This window comes from Diadema antillarum, unplaced genomic scaffold (assembly GCF_040938485.1).
Source record: "Diadema antillarum isolate AM-2024a unplaced genomic scaffold, OU_Dant_1.0 seq00002022_RagTag, whole genome shotgun sequence".
Taxonomy (NCBI): domain Eukaryota; kingdom Metazoa; phylum Echinodermata; class Echinoidea; order Diadematoida; family Diadematidae; genus Diadema; species Diadema antillarum.
In genome coordinates, this window is record NW_027272677.1 from 190,094 (window position 1) to 199,860 (window position 9,767).

Below are 9,767 nucleotides of genomic sequence, written 5' to 3' on the forward strand. Positions count from 1 at the left end.
ACAGCAAGCATAATTTACCCGTGTAGTTATAGCAATGTCAGTATATAAGTGTTGATTTTCCCAGAATGCTGCGTCACTTTTATTTTCCAAGCATTTCTACATAGCCTTGGTCGAGAGGAAGGTAATGTGGTGTAATATCTTGTCCACGGGCGAACGAGCCAGCCACCAAACAGGATTCGAACTCGTGTTCAAAAACCCAGAACGCTATATAGGTACATTTAGTATACTTTCTACTATACTATGACTAAAATCTTTAACAGAAGGGAACATCGTTATAAAAGATAGGAAATAACAAAAACCTTCTTACAACGAGATGGTCTTGCAGTTCCCAATTCTTTAAATTTCTTGTTTTTGTATCCTGACAAGGTAAGAAATCTTACGCTTGTATAACAAGATTATCGCCACCATTTTTAGGTACTCGGTCTAACGAGGTTCCCTATATTTTGTCCAATTCAAGATGAACAATCCCGTTTGATACTAGCTGACATAACGGACAATGGATCTCTAAATACTTCATTATGTGTAGGGCGTTCCATTACTCTCTCTTCCACCTCCCCGGTGGTACATGTATTACATTCCTCATGCTTCTCGTTAATAGCGGTCCTCAAAGTGCTACTGTAAAGGCCCGGTCACACCGCCAGAACTTTGTTGCTGGAGCGTTCCTAGAGCGGTGAAAAAAAAAATCATCACCGCTCGTAACCGTTCACCACTGTTTAACAGAAGTTGCCTCCGTAAAGGCAATGCCGTATACGCTCGGCCACCGCTGATGGTCCCTCCTACCGCTCCGAAAGTTTTGAGCTGCACAAAATATCGCGAGCGGTGAGCAGCGGGCAATTTTCCGCTCTGGCAAAGTTCACCACCGCTCCAACAACGCCCAGTCAAAGTTTGGCACCGTTAGACGCAAGTTCGTGAACGCTTGGGTCCGCTAGGCCAACGCAGAAATCTTGAACGCTGGACCACCGCTGCTTCGCTAGCTTTGCCCGGGCGGTGATTAAATGTTGCCAAAACTTTGGTGGAGCGGTTGTGAGCGTTTTCGAGCGGACACGGGATTGCTGGAACGGTGTCGGGCGTTGAAGCAGCGATCCATTGCGGTGATGAACTTTGGTTTGGCGTTGGTGTGGAAGTGTCGGAGCGGGACCAGAATTTGGCTATCAATACGGGGAAAATGGACCAGGAGCCCATTTGAAATCGAGCTGCCGTTGAGTGAAGACCTCATTTATATCGAATTTGCTCAAAGTTACAGTAAAACTGTACTACCATGAATGCTGAGAGACTTGCTATGATTGGTGCACTAGTGCAGCTAGCAGCAGAATCAGAACCTCCTCAGATTTCAACAAGCCGTTGACAGAAGGAGAAGAGAGAGACAAAGCTGCCTGCTCAGTAATGATCTTCTTGGAGGCTGATGCCTTTCCTTCTCCAGCCTTCCTCTTCTTTTGTCCACGTAACATGATGAACTTCAACTATCGACTTCTATCAAAAATCTATCAGAACTTCTATCAAAGCGATCCGTTCAGCTCCGTATATAGTCAAAAGCGGTATGCCGCTAAACCAAATTTAAACCCCCGCCGAGCCGACGCCCACATACGCAGAATGACGCTCTATCAACGCTCACTTCCGCTCGCTACCGTCAAACCAACGGTAAAGCAACGCCGGCTTCAGCGGTGCACCGCTAAGGCAACGACCGTGTTTTCGATTTTTTCCCATTTTGTGCGCGGTGACGAGCGTTGTCGAAATTCGGCCCGCTCTCCCTACTATTCAAGGAACGCTCCAACAAAGTTCGGGCAGTGTGACCGGGTCTTAAGATTGTAGATTACAACATCAACCTCTTGTCTACCCAGAACCAACCCCCAAAGAGTAAACTTTAAATCGCATCTGTCTTTAGATATGACAACAGGTAAATGTGGACAGTTTTTGACAAACCGCAACTGTCAAAGCGCAGTTGAATATTCAGTACTTTTAAATCTGTGAGCGATGTACCCGTCTCGCAAAGTTACATAAAGGTATATCAACTTTTTTTATTCTTCCATGGAAAATCGTTCCCAAGGCTATTAAAAGTCCATGTAAGCAGTAACAGTTAGTCGCAAACTTTCGGATCGTTGTGACATTTCTGTTTTTGTTGTTGTTGTTGCTGTTGTTGTTGTTGTTGTTGTTTTGTGCGTTCTCTTCTTTCACCGTGGCTTTAGGAACGTACACTTCCCAAGTCATCTGGGGTAGCGCGAAGCTCAAAATTACCGTTTATTGCGTTATTGCTGCCTAGCTGGAAGTTGCGGTCTGACCCGCTTCGCTTTATTACCGCGTAGGGCTGCTCCAGCGTTCCACTGCTAGGATAGTCCTGCATCTTTACTGTTTGTTCCACCGTGGAAGATTGGACGCGGGATTCCGGCAAGATCGACACGTTTAATTTACTGCTGCTCGTTTCTCCGATGTCTAGTACGTGGGATAAACTTGATTCCTCTCTGCCAGGAGGTGCCGACAGCTGAATGGATGCTAGGGAAGTTTGACGGGTTATGATTCGTTTCGAGTCGACACGATTTTTGGCCCCGCTAGCACCTGCAAACAAAACTCCAACATTAATTGTCTGATCAAAGGATAAGTCTTTCACTTCCTGATCGACACGTACTGGCGTTAGCTGGATAGATGCTTGGGAAATTTGATTCTTCAACTGATGTCGTTTGGAGTTAACACGCTTTGTATCTCCAGTAGCCCCTCCCGAGTCTCCACTGTCACGGGACGCCAAAACCTTGATAGACGTCTGCGACACCTGTCTGTTGAACACTCGATTCTTGGTCGCATTCAATGAATCTTCACTGGTCTGGTCTTTTTCATTCGATGTGGCCCAATTCAAATTATCCAGGCGCGATGTCATTATCTCGTTTTCCGTAGTGATCACTTGGTCTCTGGCGTTGGAAAGGAGTTTCAAATGCACGTCTTGGCTGGTTCTACTTGTCCCTTGTGACGTGTTTGTGCGGTTTTCGTCTCCTTGCGATCGGTTCAACTGACTGCCGTTATAGCCATTCAGCACCGAGTCCATGGAGTCGTCGTGACTGGTGCTGTGCATCATTACCTTGATAGACTGCTGAGATGTCCGGCGGTCGATTGTTCGAGCAGAGTCCCCGCTTGCACCTGCCAAAATGAGACCACCAGCAGCAACACCAACACCAACACCACCGTCACCACCGTCACCACCACCACGACCAACATCACCACCACGGCCAGCACCACCAGTGAGCTGTTCGTAATTGCTGCTGGGGCCAATATCAACATCGATAGCACGCGAGCCTGTGTGGATCGAGACTTCATTCTGATTCTTCATTCTAACTGCTGGGTCCAGGGAACCAGATGAAGCATGCACTTCGACGCCATCGACGTCATCCGTGTTGATTTCGTCCGATAATCTGGTCTTCACATCGCTCAGCGATCTGCCAGACGGACTGCGGCGGCTATTCAGGGCGGAGTCATCCGATTCGTCGCTGTGACCCGCATCGGGCTGGTCGTCCCCTTCGAAGGCGGGATTTGTATTGCCCTGGCTGGCTGAATCATCGACCGCCTTGCTGATGACGGCTTCGAATGCATCTCCGCTGTCATCCTCGCTGTCGCCAAAGTGGTGAAGGTCTGGTTTCACGATGTCTAATTCACCTCTGAAGAAACAAAGACGAATGAAGACATCAGCATTAATGGACATAATATAATTTTGTTAGAAGATGATCATTGCTGATATGTGTAGATTTTGATGGTATTGTCACAAAGACTTACGAATCATCAAAATAAACAATAAAAAGTGTGTTGGGAATAGTGTCAAAGCCCAAATCTGTTTCGTTCTAACACCCACTCTTGGTATCACAACATTGTGAAGATGTTCGCAAACAGCAAGAGAAGCTACACGCAGGTCATATCCATACACACAGACACATCGCTCACTCACGTACATACATGGCCCGTATTTCCATGCACACTTGCAGAACTCGAGGAAACATTGAGTGTCCTGCTTTACGAGTCTGGAGTGGTGGAAGTAATGTTAACAACTACGGGCATGCATTGATCCACTGCACTATCAATCAAAAGAACAATCTTTTTTTCTGTGATATTAAATAGGTGGGGAGTGTTTCAAAGCATTATTGCTACCCCCAACGTCTGGAATAGTCTGCCCTGTAAAGTCAGCTATATGAGCCCCATGAGATACTTTTAATCCATTTTGAATGGTGTGCTTTGTACAGCTAGTATAAGCACTTCGTTGTAACTCTGTTGTATTTTACAATGTAGGCCTATATATTGTCTACGTACTCGTATCATAATTTGATATTGATTCAATGTCAATGTTAGGTTGCGCCCAGCCCCCCATTTCATTTTAGTCTTACTCGTCGAAGTCATCCCGGCAGCAGCAGCGACGGAAGAGGACAGGAAGACACAGGAGAAGCAGCAGCAACAAGATGGCCGCCCACACGATGCCTACGATGGTGGCGACGAGTTGGGGCTCTGTCAAATCAAAGGACCAACATCAGAGATAAAAGAGGGAGAACAGCATCACAAATTAACCACGATTGCCTCAACGATGAAATTATACTCCATTGATAAGCTTCTTTGACGCTTTGTACAACCAAAACTTCCCAAGTCATTTACATGCAGAATTTTAGATGTCAAGCTCCTACCGTGGCTGTAAATTTGATTTGAATATAAGTTACAGTTTTCAGTTCGAATGAATTGGAATAAATGTTTGTATTATTGTTGATGTTTTCGTAATTTAATGTTTTGAAAATTGATGTAAATTGTGACGATAAGTATTGTACTGTATTTTATAGTAGATTACCGAAGTATGATAACGTGTTGATTCTAAGACCTTTGGTTTGTTTTAGAGCACTGTGAAGTACTCCCCTGTATAGATACTTTCATATCACTTCTTAAATGCAAATTCTGTCGTATAAATTATGTGTACACTCTGCGAAAGTGTCAACCAACCGGTGAATACTGAATTTCCGCAGTGGATAATCAATGCAATTACAGTAATTAATTAATTCATTCATCTCTAGTAGGGCCTTTATGCATAAATGGTGCTGGTCAAATAACGAGTTGACTGCTCAGAAAGTTTTTTGAATGGACCGCAATTCGAGGGAGTAAGAAATACTAGTACTTCATGGTATGTGAATTTAGCATTACGCTTGTTTAGGAGCAATGCGCGACTACGTGGAATTAGTACAAGGGAAATCACAACGTACTCTAAACGAACAACTCTAAAACCTTTCGGCATACGAAATATTACCATTTACGAAATCCGTCTTTTCACAGCGATCTCCAAAGTATGCATATTCGGAACATCTGCATGGAGAGAAAGTCGATGGAAGAAATATCATCCGTGTGTGAGAATATTCTTTGTTTTATGACAGATTGGGATTACTGGATTTACAACAGAACCAAAGTCCATTTACCCCCTAAGCAAGAGTAAAGATAATGAATTGCACGATTTTCACTAAGCAACGGAAGACACGTGCCTTTCTTGCAGAGATATTTTCGCACAGGTTGCTACTTCTCAAGCGTCATTAGAGTGGCGTTAATAGAGATTTCCTCAGTATACATGTACCGTATGATTTCATTGAAAGTTTGGCATGGTTTGTTTCACATTCATTCTTAATATAAAAGTTTTCTGTTCAGTTCAACATTTGTGTTATTTGTCCACTTGTGCAAATAAAACAAAACGAAATACATGTATTACAACGGCAATTTAAGAATGAGAAAGAATCAGTGATAACTGAACTCACTCACAACATTATGTAGACATATACAGGTACATGGAAGAACTATTAACATATACGTGTACACTTTTACATATTTCGAGGTACGGTTGTACAAAGTATAGGAGACCGTCATCAATAAGCAGTGTACCTGACTGGAATGACGGCCTCGAAAGTGCATCAGAACATTCAAAATTGAATGAGAACTGAAGAAGCAACGGCAGAAAAAATCTCTTCAGCCTCCTGTTATACATGTACATGTACCAATCGACCTTGATATGGAATGACATTTCAACTGGACCTTATATAGACAAAGTAAAATGGTGAACTCACAGACACGAGATAAGGTTGGACGAAGCCGGCTTGAAGCAGGAGGCGCCATTCAAGCAATAGGTCGGGTTGTCGGCGCACGTGGAGATACAATTTAGATCTCGCACCGTGCAATTCATGGCTTCCGGACACGGCAAGGTGAAACACAGGTCGACTGGTATATCATCGCCTAAATAGTGGTAAAGGTGAGGATGATGGCAGAGGTGGTCACAGTAACATGATAATTTATAGCCTACATTAGTTTGCACAGAAATGCATATATACGTATATAATAATGTGTATGTTCCAATACGAGAATGCTCAGCTTTACATTACTGTAATTTTTCATGTTACTTAACCACTATAAACCCCTTGATGTAATGGCTCTTCGTAGTACGTAGAGTAGTACAGTGGACTCCCGTTATAACGAAGTCCTCGGGACTGGCAGTTTTCTTTCGTTATATCAGAATTTCGTTATAACCGAACAAATACACAATAAAAAACGTATAGAGCTGATAATTTTGCGACCTGGATTTTTTTCCGTTGTAACCTGAATTTCGTTATAACCGTGTTCGTTATGACAGGAATACACTGTAGTATACTTAACCAATCCCGCTAGTTGGATTTACAGTGCTACTGTGTGCAGCCACTTTGTGTATAATATTATGTACGCCAGTGTGTCAAACATGTATTGTTTCTGTACAGACCTGATAAAGGTCTAAAAAGACTGAAAGCTTGACAACAAGCTATACGTTCGACCATGCACACATAAATGTATATTCATGATCTGTCATGCTTTGACACTGAAACAAGCAGTGAATAGAATACAGGAATGGTCAAAGAGGCGCTGATAATCATGATGACGCATTAAATGATCACAGCAATCATGTCAAATTAATGATAACTATAGCATATAGGGCATCGCCATTATCACCACAGGAGTATTGGCTGGTATCTCACCTTCCTCGTTGACAATGAAAACGTCTTCGACCTCAGTACCACCGAGACCCTCGCTCTCGAGCGAGATGAGGAGAGACCTGATCTCGCTTCGCCGCTCCTCAGGCTCAACGGGCTGGGAGAAGCCAATGCTTGTCAGGACAGACACACCACCGCCGTCAGCAACACTAACACCAGCAATGACAAATACAATACAATACAATACAATACAATACAATACAATACAATATTATTGTATTGTATATTGCATTGTATTGTATTGTATTGAATACAATACAATACAATACAATATACAATACAATACAAGAGAATACAATATACAAAACAATACAATACAATCAGATCATTTATGTATCATAGCGCTCTTACACAATCAATGACTGGTTTCACAGCACTTTACAACAAAATTCATTCACAGATTGGCATCAAAAAGAAAAGTCTTAAGAATCTTCTAGAAGACATCAAGGGATTGGGAAATGCGGACGAACCGAGGTAGATCGTTCCACAATCGCGATTGTCCCCCGATCTACTGTTGGTTTTGAGTACATGGGAGCACACAGTTATTTCTTTTCTTTTACATAATTGCACTATATACAAGATTGCAATCTTTGCATTTTCAATACACTCATATCTAATTTTTGCAAGGGAATCGAAAGCTAAATACACTACCCATAGAAACTGTGTTATGAATGGTGCATACGTTCCCAAGCGCCATTGTGGAACATAAATACTTCAAATAAATACCCACCTTTTTCATAATTATTTACAGAGGTCACATCACAAATACTATACATGTACTATGCGACACAAAGAATTGTCAAATTTACAAACGGAACACAGTACCATTACGTCGTCAGTTTACAAAACATTATTATAACGTTAAGTCATCAGCAGTACATCATACTTGCTAACTTGTACTGCATCCTATTACGTGTGTATCACTGTATGTTGTATGTTCGATTCTGGACTGAGAGTAGCACGGAGTACTATAATCATAATCATTCCTATCCCATAAGCTACAATATTTCACGCTACACAACCATACTATATAATCAACTTTGTTGAATCGTTGATGGTGTTTCCTTTTCCTTCGTTGTTGTCCTCGATATAAATAGTAATACAGGTACAAACATAATACGTTAAACAAATTCATCATTGTAGTGTCCTGCTCTGTTGTATAGCAAAGTTGATTCAAGACGTACCTTATGTTTGTGATTGTGCTGTGAAGGTAAGTACTGTCCCCTTGGAAAGCGATGTCAGCCTACATCAGATGATGGTAAGGACAATAGACCATTATTATAGCACAGCATTGAGGAAAATCGAGAACGTCTTTTTCTTGATTTGGGGTGAATTGTTGTGACGCAGGATATATACGCGTGTACACCAAATTTGTTAATGGCGTCCATAATTATGACCACACATACACAGCTGCAGCCTGTATTTTTTATGTGAATTCTTTTGCTTCGTTCTCTGGGAATTACTAAAGGCAAGAAACCACTACACTTACAGTTACCCTATATTTAATGATCCCTTCTATACCAAGACGAAATGAAGGCACTGACATCATCTTACCATATAGGCCTACCAGTATCAAATGTCTTTAATACATTATGATCCACGATAAGACTTTTTCCCCTCCGGCATCCCATGTTGTTGCATTAAAAAAACTATTGTACATAATGACATTTCCAAACTCCCAACAAATTGTATAGTCATGTTGTGTGTAATACAGCAATGGCGGAGTCAGGAGGGCCCCCCATTATTTATTTTTTTAAACCTTTTTTTTTTTGTAAAGAAACCATCCTTGTCAGTCAATTGAATTGCCCTTAAGCCTTTGCCCCCCCCCCCTCTTTACGGAAATCCTGGATCTGCCCCTGTACAGTGACGACGTTCTCTCACCTTTTCGTTCGTCGGCAAAGACCAAAAATATAATATTACCCTCTTGATGATCATAATTATTATACAGGCTCAGCCGCTTTGCTAGGACAATATTTTCCGACTCCTCTATGGCGTTAAGGCAAAATGCTACACAGCCATGATCGTCAAGCCACCATTAATTATGAGGATATACCTGGGTTTGCCAGATGTGACTGAATCCTTGGAATTGCACCGAGTAAGGGTCGAGAAGGCTGCTGGAGAAGGCGAAGTTTGGCAGGAGGAATTCGATTTCGAACCTGTTGGACTCTGAGGTTGACGAGAAAGAATATTCAGGAAAATGTATATGCTATATTCAACACAAATAACTAAATGCATAGGTATCACTGCAAACTTTGCAAGCATAACATACGTTTTCACAGAGCAGAGGATATCGTTTGGAAGACTAGTCACTTTTTTTAAATCCAGCTAATGATGGGAAAGTAAAGATAGATGTATGAATGTAACTTCATAATTTCATCAGCGACCAATTTGTGATTATCGTATACTGTATGATAAAGGGCGGATCCAGGAATTCCGTAAAGAGGGGCGCCTTTACAAAATTAGAGGGGGTGCATGCAACCATTTTTTCTTTCTATTTCTTTTGTTTTAACAAAAAGTAAAAGGGGGAAAACGCGCGCCCGGTGAGCTCGCCCTGGATCCGCGACTGATGATGAATACAGACTATCTAAGTAAGTTGAATGTGATGAACATAATCTATAGGCCTACATCTCAACATCACGGAAAGGAAATTAGATAATTACCTGAAATATCAATGACTGACACAGTGAAAATGCACGACACTGTATTTCCTGCTTCATCCATCGCAGTGTACTGCACTTCCGTGTCGCCTAGTGGGAACAA